General features: G+C 38.1%; 1 long non-coding RNA gene across 1 annotated transcript; it reads left to right on the top strand.

The window, feature by feature from the left end:
- The first annotated feature begins 8,476 nt into the window (after nt 1-8,476).
- Nucleotides 8,477-8,936, top strand: LOC133838370 (uncharacterized). Its single transcript, XR_009893941.1, has 3 exons — nt 8,477-8,619; nt 8,679-8,839; nt 8,922-8,936. It is a non-coding gene; the product is annotated as an uncharacterized LOC133838370 (long non-coding RNA).
- Nucleotides 8,937-9,146: the final 210 nt, after the last annotated feature.

Consider the following 9,146-nt stretch of genomic DNA (forward strand, 5'->3'; position numbering starts at 1 on the left):
CGAGACGATATAGCCAGGTCCGTCTCACAGTGGGCGATTTGGTCCCGCTAGCGGCATTTAATTAATAACTTCTAAACTAAAATAGATATCTTCAGTCGGTTTTCTTTCACTGATCAGAAAAAATCATAGAATTTTTTAAGTTAAAAATTTTTTTTTTTAATTTATTTTTTATTTTTTTTTTTAATTTAAAATTTTTTTTTTTAAATTTAAAATTTTGTTGTACTTTTATTTTATTTGAACTTCAAATAACATATTTCATATATAAACTTTATCTAAAAAATGATGGGATGATGGGATAAAATGGGATGACTTCCCTTTTTGGTACTAACACTGTATCTAAAAAAGTACCATAGTTTCAAGACTAGCAGATAATATCAGTTGATATTACACATTTTGGACGCCACTGATTAACACTTTCGGCTAATAAAGGAGTTAGACTGAATTCAGTTGAATAAATTAAGTTCTACTCCACGAAAGACAGGTGTACGCTAATCCGGGCTAGTTGTTAATACACTGAATTACCACTACGTTTTATAAGCTACACATATATAGACCGGTCACAAACATTGATTTTTTTGAAAATACATACCTTGAATATAATAAAAAACCAAACTTCTAACAAATTCACCAAAAATTGTAAATTTCCGAGGAACTCAAATTCCATGCGCGCAAAGAGAAAAAATTGTGTAAAACTCTTTGCGAAATCATATGGTGTGTTTGACCGATCACAGCTGATGATCAGCTGATCGTAGAGCTTTCAAAAAGCTTTTAAAAATCTAATCAAAGCATCTGCTATCGATATGTGAAAAAATATTAACGGATTTTTAAATTTGAAAATTTGAATTAAATGCCGCTAGCGGGACCAAATCGCCCACTGTGGCGTCTGTCCGTCCGTCCGGATAAAGCACTGGATCTCAGAGACTATTTTTTTTCAAATTTTTGCCACGCCCCCTTCCGCTCGCGCAAATCAAAAAACAACAAGTGTAATTTTAAAAGCTAGAGCTGCGAATGTATATACAATAATAACTATAGTATTTTTGATTTTTGAAAATTTGATTGCGATCAGATAAAAATTGTGGAAGTTATTAAAGAAATACTTTTGTATAGGCAAAACGCTTACTTGCTAGGGCTCTTAATTGCTTTGGCCGACAATCTGGAATATTGTGTCGTCTATGGTATATTTTGAATATGGTACTATATCAATATACCAAATATACTAGTTAGTTTATTTTTAGTATTTTTTGTTATTTATTAAAAAAATACCGCAATATTTTGCTTTTATTCAAAATGGGTAGCGGGTATCTCACAGTAGAGCACACTCGACTGTAACTTTCTTATTTGTTTTAATTTTTATAAAAGCGGTATTCATTCTGCATTTGGGTCCGAGGCATTTTGATGAATATTTTAACTTGTCTCCATTTTAAATTGACCACTTTGGCTTTCTGTCTTTTTACAGGTGGGTTTGGCCCACGATTATTTGAAGTTTTCCTGGATAATTATAAGGATTCTGGCTTTGAGCTTCTTTTAACTTCTGTTTAAATTCCTGATGAAGGTTTTGATTACTTGAGTTTTGATTCAAATAATTATTTAGAGGTTTAGAATTGAATTGATCATTCAAATAAGAATTGTTAGGTGCATCGTTTGCATAAGATCTGTTATTATTTCTTTTATTATTGTTTTAGAGTTATTATGATTTTCTTAAGATTCATAAATTCTTGTTTCGCAATTGCTTTTAGTCTACTTAATGTAGTAATGTCATGCCTTGCTAAGGTCATGAATATCAGATAATTTTTTCGTTATAACATTTTTAACTGTTTTAAAGCAATTGAATACAATATTGTGTTATTAGGGTCGTTATATAATGCTAATTTGTTAATGACAATATAGGACTTGCACTCAAGTTCTTCTGTGAACCTACGCAGATTTCCATTCCAGTTGGTGTTATATAATCGTCTCAACAGTTCTTCATATGGTGTTTGGGTTTTGAATTCCTCCTATTCTTAATGCTGTCCAGTTGTTTGATTGCGTGACTTGAGCCTCAGAGCCTCTCCTTCCAGCTGTCTCTCGATGGCTCCGAATATTATACTGTTTTGTCTAACGCATCTCGTTTGGTATAATAAAATCTATCCTTTCGATAAATGCTGATAGGTTTTCAGTTCCATTATCAAGAGCAGGCACATGTTTGAGTTGATTTAAGTGCGCTTCGGAGAGTTCAACTGCCATTATTATTGTTATGTGTTTTTATTTTCACACGTGGGTTTTTAGTACGGGTTATTGCGGTTTATTATTCGGATACCAATTAACTTGGTTTCTCCGATTTCTCACTGCAGACCTTCGATAATGTTAGAATCTTCTAGCGGTCACGACTGTTAGTTATTTTAGAACATATCCTACCGGCTGCGCCAATTATGTTGTTCGCGTTACACGAAGGGTAAATAAAAAATAAAACAAACGATTTTATTTTAATTTACTTTTAGACGAACTTTATTGGGATTGCAAGAAAGCAGGCTACGCGTCTTGTCTTCGAAAAAAATCTTTTAAAACTAACTTTACAATATGTTGAGTTGGAACAAGAAACTTCTTATCGCGACTTAGAGCTAACATATGTGTAATATTTGGTATATGTGTTAGTGTTTTAATGCTGAGTCCTCAAATTGCACAAGAAAATTTTAAGTGGCGTGAAGTGGATCTTTTTGTTTGACGTTAGTCGCCGCCGCGACGAATTTATGTTTAGAATATGATCTTTATGTGAATGCAATAGGAAATTTTGGATATAGGGGAATAATTACGAGAATGTATCACGTACGAGAAATGAGTGTGGTGGTGGATATGACATGATATATATAATGTGCAACATATACACAAGGTCACTCGCACAGTATACTAACTTTGTCACTATCGATATCAATCGATCGCGACCACACTGTCAGCTGGTTTGAGTGATCACACCTGCCATCATCTGGCATCAACAAGCTGTACTTTTGACCAAAACACAAGTCAGCTATTTCAGCAATAACAAATGAAACAATGAGTACCAGAGTACCAAAAAATTAAAGAATAAGATAAAACAAGTGAGAAAGCTACAGTCGAGTACAGTAAATGTTGCGGTAATAATCTCAAAATATAAAAAAAAAACTCGAGCACCATCGATCGGGATTCGAACTTGCACACCACAATTACTATAGTATTTATTGTATACAGTTTGAGATATAAGCAGAGCAAGTTTCTCAAAATCGGTTTTTCGAAAACAACGAGAAAGCTCACCACAACGTACGCTCGACTCTGACGCAATAAATGGGAGCTCCAACATAATTTCTAAAGTGGGATGGTAAGGGTCTTCAGGGGAAGATATAGGAGATATTCTCGATAGAGAACATGAATCTGGGTCTAAAACAAAAATAAGGTCTAGAGACCTGTTTAAGCTATTTGGAATACCGTTAATCTGAGACAATGATACCCCAAAGAGACTATTAATAAAAACATGAGAAACAGAGGGGCAAAGTCCATTTAGATTCTTGGCGGAATGCCATGACACCCCAGCGATATTAAAATCACCAAGGACTATAAAGTGATCACGATCAGAAAGCATATTATAAATGTTATTAATAATAGAAAAATGAGCTAAATATAAAGCATCATCTGAAGCAGGAGAGATATATGAGCAAGAAATACAAATGTTAAAACTACCAAAGGATAATCTAACAGCCACTAGCTCAATGTCAGAAGTGTGATCAATCAACTCTGAATTTAATTGAGCATCTACTGCAATTAAAACCCCACCACCGCGACGTACCTTGCGGTCACGTCGGTATACGGAAAATCTACTAGAAAAGATTTCCGTATCAAGGATGTAATTTTTTAACCAAGTTTCAGTAAATGCAATGACATTGAAAGGGAAAGATACACTATTTAAATAGTAAGTTTACTACAAATACCTCTTACATTCTGATAGCCAAGAAGTAAAGAGGATGTTAGTTTTTTGAACTGACAGACATAGAAGAAGGCTTTGAAATCGAATTCTTGCCACTACTAGGAAGAGAAACCGGAGACCGATTTTTCTTTTTCGCAACAAATTCTTTAACTAATAGGTGTTCCGGCCAAAACTCTTTACTGCACATCATGCTAAATTGTTCAGCCGGAACACTTATTTTAAAAGACGAAATCTCTCGTTCATACGAGAAATTAAATTTATCTACTTTAACCCTGGCTTGGGATTTGGACTTAATATAAGCCCGAACATCATCAGATGTCGTATCAGGGGAAAGCCTTGAAACGAAAATCTGCTTAAGAGGTGGCACTGCAACTAATGTGTTGCGGACAACTGAGGTAGGAGCTGGAGGCGAATCTTCTATCGTTACAGCACTAACGATCTCAACAGAGGATGGTGATGGTTGAATTTCTTCAACCGTCTCCATCTCAGTCGACAACAAAATCGAAGCCGGAGCAGGAGACTCCAATCTTAATGACGTAATGTCATGATCTGGAACATCAAAGCTACCGAAGGTTGAGGGACGGAGAACTAAACGACATTAATTCCCCAGCAGGTGGTATAGATAAGCTTGGAACATCAACTGGGACAGAAAGCTCGATTGGGGTAATCGACAGACGCGTATTGGCCTTTTTACGCTTCGGAGACTCGGTCAAGAGCTTCATACTCTTAAACCCAGAATCCAAAGCAGAAAAGCTATCGGAGAGTTTTTTAAAGCCCGCCAATATATCTTTAAACCCAGCAATATCGCGTTCAGAGTCCCTACAATGTTCACAAGTCCATCTCAATCCAGACTTGGCCGAAATCAAATCAACAATACGGCCGTTAAAGCCAGCACATTTTTCATGTGCAACGTTGTCGCATAACCAGCAACAAACAAAACCCATTTTGGCACCAACTGGCACCCGGCATTTCTTGTTATAGCAGACCAACATGTTGCTAAAACAAATATTATTAAACCAATTAAAAAACCAAAAAGAAATAAATCAAAATAGATAAATTATTTGCAAACTAATATGATCTGTACTTACGAAGAGCACAAAAACACAGAGAGTATGCACAGGTCGAGCGAGACGCAAGATAGGTAGGCAACTACAACACCAAGAGAGGGAGAGTTACTATTCTAAAGAGCGTTGAGAGCACAAAGCACAAGCACTGAGAGTAAAGCGCGGGTCGAGCGAGACGCAAGATAGACGATAGCCAACAACAACACCAAGAGAGGGAGAGTTAACTATTGTAACAGCGTTGAGCGCAAAGAATAGCAAGTGAAAAAAGAAGAGCGTGAAAGTAAACAAAAATACAAAAACAAAGTGAAGCGGCAACGAAAACAGAATTGTTTTGCTAACAAAGCAAAGCAAAGTTTGACCACACAATTTGTTGTTATATTTTCAGAAAAATGATAATAATTTACTAAATACACGAAAGCACACAGCGATTTAACGATCTGTAGTTAAACACAAGTGAGAGAGTAAAATTAATGTTATATTAATTGTAAATAAATACGAAATTTAATGAAAAATCACAAATTTAAGAGGGAAGAAAAAAAACACGTCCGACTGCGAATGCGAGAGCGAGCTGTGTATATAGAGTATAACAGAGGCCCATGCACACTGCCTTGCGGCACCCCCACTCTCATTGAGAAAATTGCCGAGTCTGTGTCCCTGATCCTGACTTTGAATGTTCGTCCTTCCAGGTATGATCTAAAGAGTCAATAGTATGGGGCTGGTAAAAGATTTTTTTATTTGGCATAGCCAGCCGTCATGCCAGACTTTGTCAAAGGCCTGTAAATGTTGCTGGTTTATGACTTCTCGAAGCCGGTGGCCGAAGAGACTCTCCCACACCTTGGATACAGCAGGGAGAAGACTAATGGGGCGATATGACTCAGGGTCTGTCTTCGGTTTACCTGGCTTATGGATTATCAGGATAGATGTCAGGAGCGCTCTAGTTAGTAGAGCCTTCAATGTAGCTTGGCAGATCCTGTCTGCCCCAGAAGCTTTATTGTTTGACAGTGCCTTGGTAATGCCAATAATCTCCATAATCCTGATAGGCCGGATAGGCAGAAATATCTGCCGTGGTGTCATCAGGGTATTTCGAATCTCGCTAACTTGCTGGATAGTGGCAAACTCGTGCGGTGTGAAACGATTCTCCAGGTGGTGAGCGAATGAGTTAGCTTGCTCCTCCTCATTTATTGCCAACTCCCTGTTTGGGCACCTGATTGAACTTGCCTGAATGGCTGTCTTTTAGTGATTTAGTACACTTCCATAGCGAATAATTTGTGCCAGCGGTGTAATCCATGTTAGTCAACTTTTGTTCGAAAAAATCACTTCAAAGTTCCTTCAGAATTTCGCGGAGCTGTTTCGCTGCTCTGTCCCAAGGAATACGATCCCAAGGATCTTGGGATCGAATTGCTCTTCTACGAAGGCGCCTTTTCGTTTTAAAGAGCTCTCTGTCATAGTTATCTGGACTATCGGAGAGCGTGAGGGCGCTGCAACTGCCCTATAAATGTTACTGGTAAGTGTTAGAGCCGCCTCTATATCTTCCCCTGTATCCAGTGATTCATTAAGCTGGAATGCCGTGTCTGTGAAATCTCTCTCAATCAATCTATTTCGAGGAGGGCAGTAGATGGCACTAACTTCCATATCACCGAGCCCGGTGACTACCTTAATTGTAGACATTTGAGTAGTTAATGTCTCAATAACTCTTTGTGGAAAATGTCTCAGGGAGCTTTTCACCAGGACCGCCGCTCCACCTACGCTCCTATAATTGTGAGATGATTTAAAGGCTGAGTAAAAGGCGTAACCGTTTACTTTAATGGTGGTTCTGTCTAATCGTGTTTCGCTTAGCAGGATTATATCAATGTTGTTATTGTGCGCAAAAAGCTCAACTTCTTTGGCTTTCCCTGCGATGCCATTGACATTCCAGTTGTTCGGGACGTGGATTAATTCAATCAGCATTCCTTCAATTCGGTCTAGTCGTTGACTATTTTGCTCGGTCAGTTGGTGTTGATTATATTGTTGCTGTTGCAGGAAACGTAGTAGTTGCTGCTGTTGTTGTTGATGGTGTTGCTGCCATTCCATGAATTGTTGATGTTGTTGAATAATCAGAGCTTGAACGTCAACTAGAAGCTGCTGCTGCGTACAATTTCCGTTGGAGTTGTTAGTCTGTAGTTGTGTCTGGAGACCATGTAATCGGCGCTCGGCATGAGCATTGCTATTTCTAGCAACAGATGCATAGGACAGGGCAGCAGTGTGGACACTAGGAGTGCTTGTATGTTGAACTTTTTGCTGACGAATTGGCTGTTGCTGTTGGTGTTGTAGGTGTTGTGTTTTTAAACGGTTAGGCACACGCCCAATATTCGTTGACGGCATCGCACGTGATTGCTTGTTCTAGAGGATCACATTGATTTTCTTAGGAACTCCTGGTACCACTGGCAGCCTTTGTAGCTTGCCATATGACTGCCTCCACAGTGTAAACAAGGTAGGTTGTTGACGGCAGTATTTCGCTGAGTGACCGTATTCCTGACAACGTGTGCAATTCGCAATTTCATATCTTTTTCGCATCCTCTTAACAGTTACTTTTTGTCGGCAAAGCATTTTAATGTCAAAGACAGCATTATAATCAGGACATTTTCTAATGTTAATGAAGAATATGTTTAAGTTTTGGTCCTTTTCGACTCTTGATTTTAGGTTATGCACCTGCACAGCGTCAAGACCAAGGCATTTAAAATTTTCAATAATTTGTACATGTAGTGTGGAATGATGAAGCTCCTTTACAACAATTTGGTAAGGCTTCTCTTCTTTTAATTGATAAGTATGGAATTCAATTCCAATACTATCAGTTAGAAAAAATGTTTTTCTCCATTGCAGCTTAAAAACTGAATTGCTTAAAGTTGTTGTTTTAAGCAATCCGTTATGCACATTTTCTGCAGACGCAGAAGTAGGTCAGATCTAAGCTTCTGATAACGCAAAGCCTAATCGCCCTTCTGTGCAGCTAGGCGCAGAGTTAAAGGTGAAGCTTTGCCCAAATGGGCAGCGAACGCAGTCTTGTCTAACTGTTGTTTAATTGTTGTTATTGTCCAACTGCCGACACTGTGCAAGACAGCGTCCGAAAATTATCATTTGTTCTCTTTTGCACACGTAAAGCAATAGATCAATACGAGACGAATTTTCCTGTTCAATTCAATTTTTTATAATTAACAAGTTGCATGTTACAGAAATAGAGCAATTCTCTTTGCAAAGTGGTGGAGATTTGAAAATCGTTTCATAAATTTTCCCAAAGTTGGTTTTGAATTCGATTAGTTTTTGTTTTTGTGTGATTGATAACTTCTGTTTGTTATATGTATACTATCCAGTGTTGCCAGTTTAGCTTATTATAAGCTAACTCTAGCATATTTGGAAATGGAAAGCTTGTTACGGACTGTTTATCCTCCCTGCGGCCGCGCCGGCTGGCTCATCGGTACTCAGGTGGAGTTCCATCCCTGGCCCGCAGTCGCACAATCGATAACTCCACCGATACAAAATAGCTGCTTTACGACAGAAGAAACGCATCTTTAATAGAAAAACAAAGCAGCTGCCGCGCAATTGAAAATTGCGCTAAACAAAAGGAAATACGAAAAAAAACTATTGACGACGGTAAGTACAAAGAAAACAACAATAAATACACTCACTGATCCAATTTTATGTTTGAATAGGGCCCAGTTGGACCCCGGTGTACCCACCCTGCCTGAGATGGCCACATCGGCGCCATCTCCCTTGCGTTGGTCACTATATCAGTGGCTGCTCCTCATCCTGCGTAGCGCTGTGGAATTCCCCTCCCCACCATGCTGAGAAGACTCACACAACCATGTTCAATGTATTACAATTATATTCTTCAAGAATTTTCCTTAAATGCTAACATTTAATTAATTTATTTTTTTATTTACACATATTTATAGTTAATAAACAAAGTACCAAATAACGAAGTAGGAACGGAGCGAAACAACAAATAGCCACAACGGCTTAAAGAACAACTTCTATGCGTCGCGCATTCGCGCGTATGCTTTTATATAAATATATTTATTTAAGTCGCTTAAACATCTACCTTGACCTGCCTAAGAGCTCTTGGGATTGGTAAAGGGGCGATATGGTAAGGTGAGAAAATGCATACATATATGTAAATT

The sequence above is a fragment of the Drosophila sulfurigaster genome, chromosome 2R, assembly GCF_023558435.1.
Source record: "Drosophila sulfurigaster albostrigata strain 15112-1811.04 chromosome 2R, ASM2355843v2, whole genome shotgun sequence".
NCBI lineage: Eukaryota > Metazoa > Arthropoda > Insecta > Diptera > Drosophilidae > Drosophila > Drosophila sulfurigaster.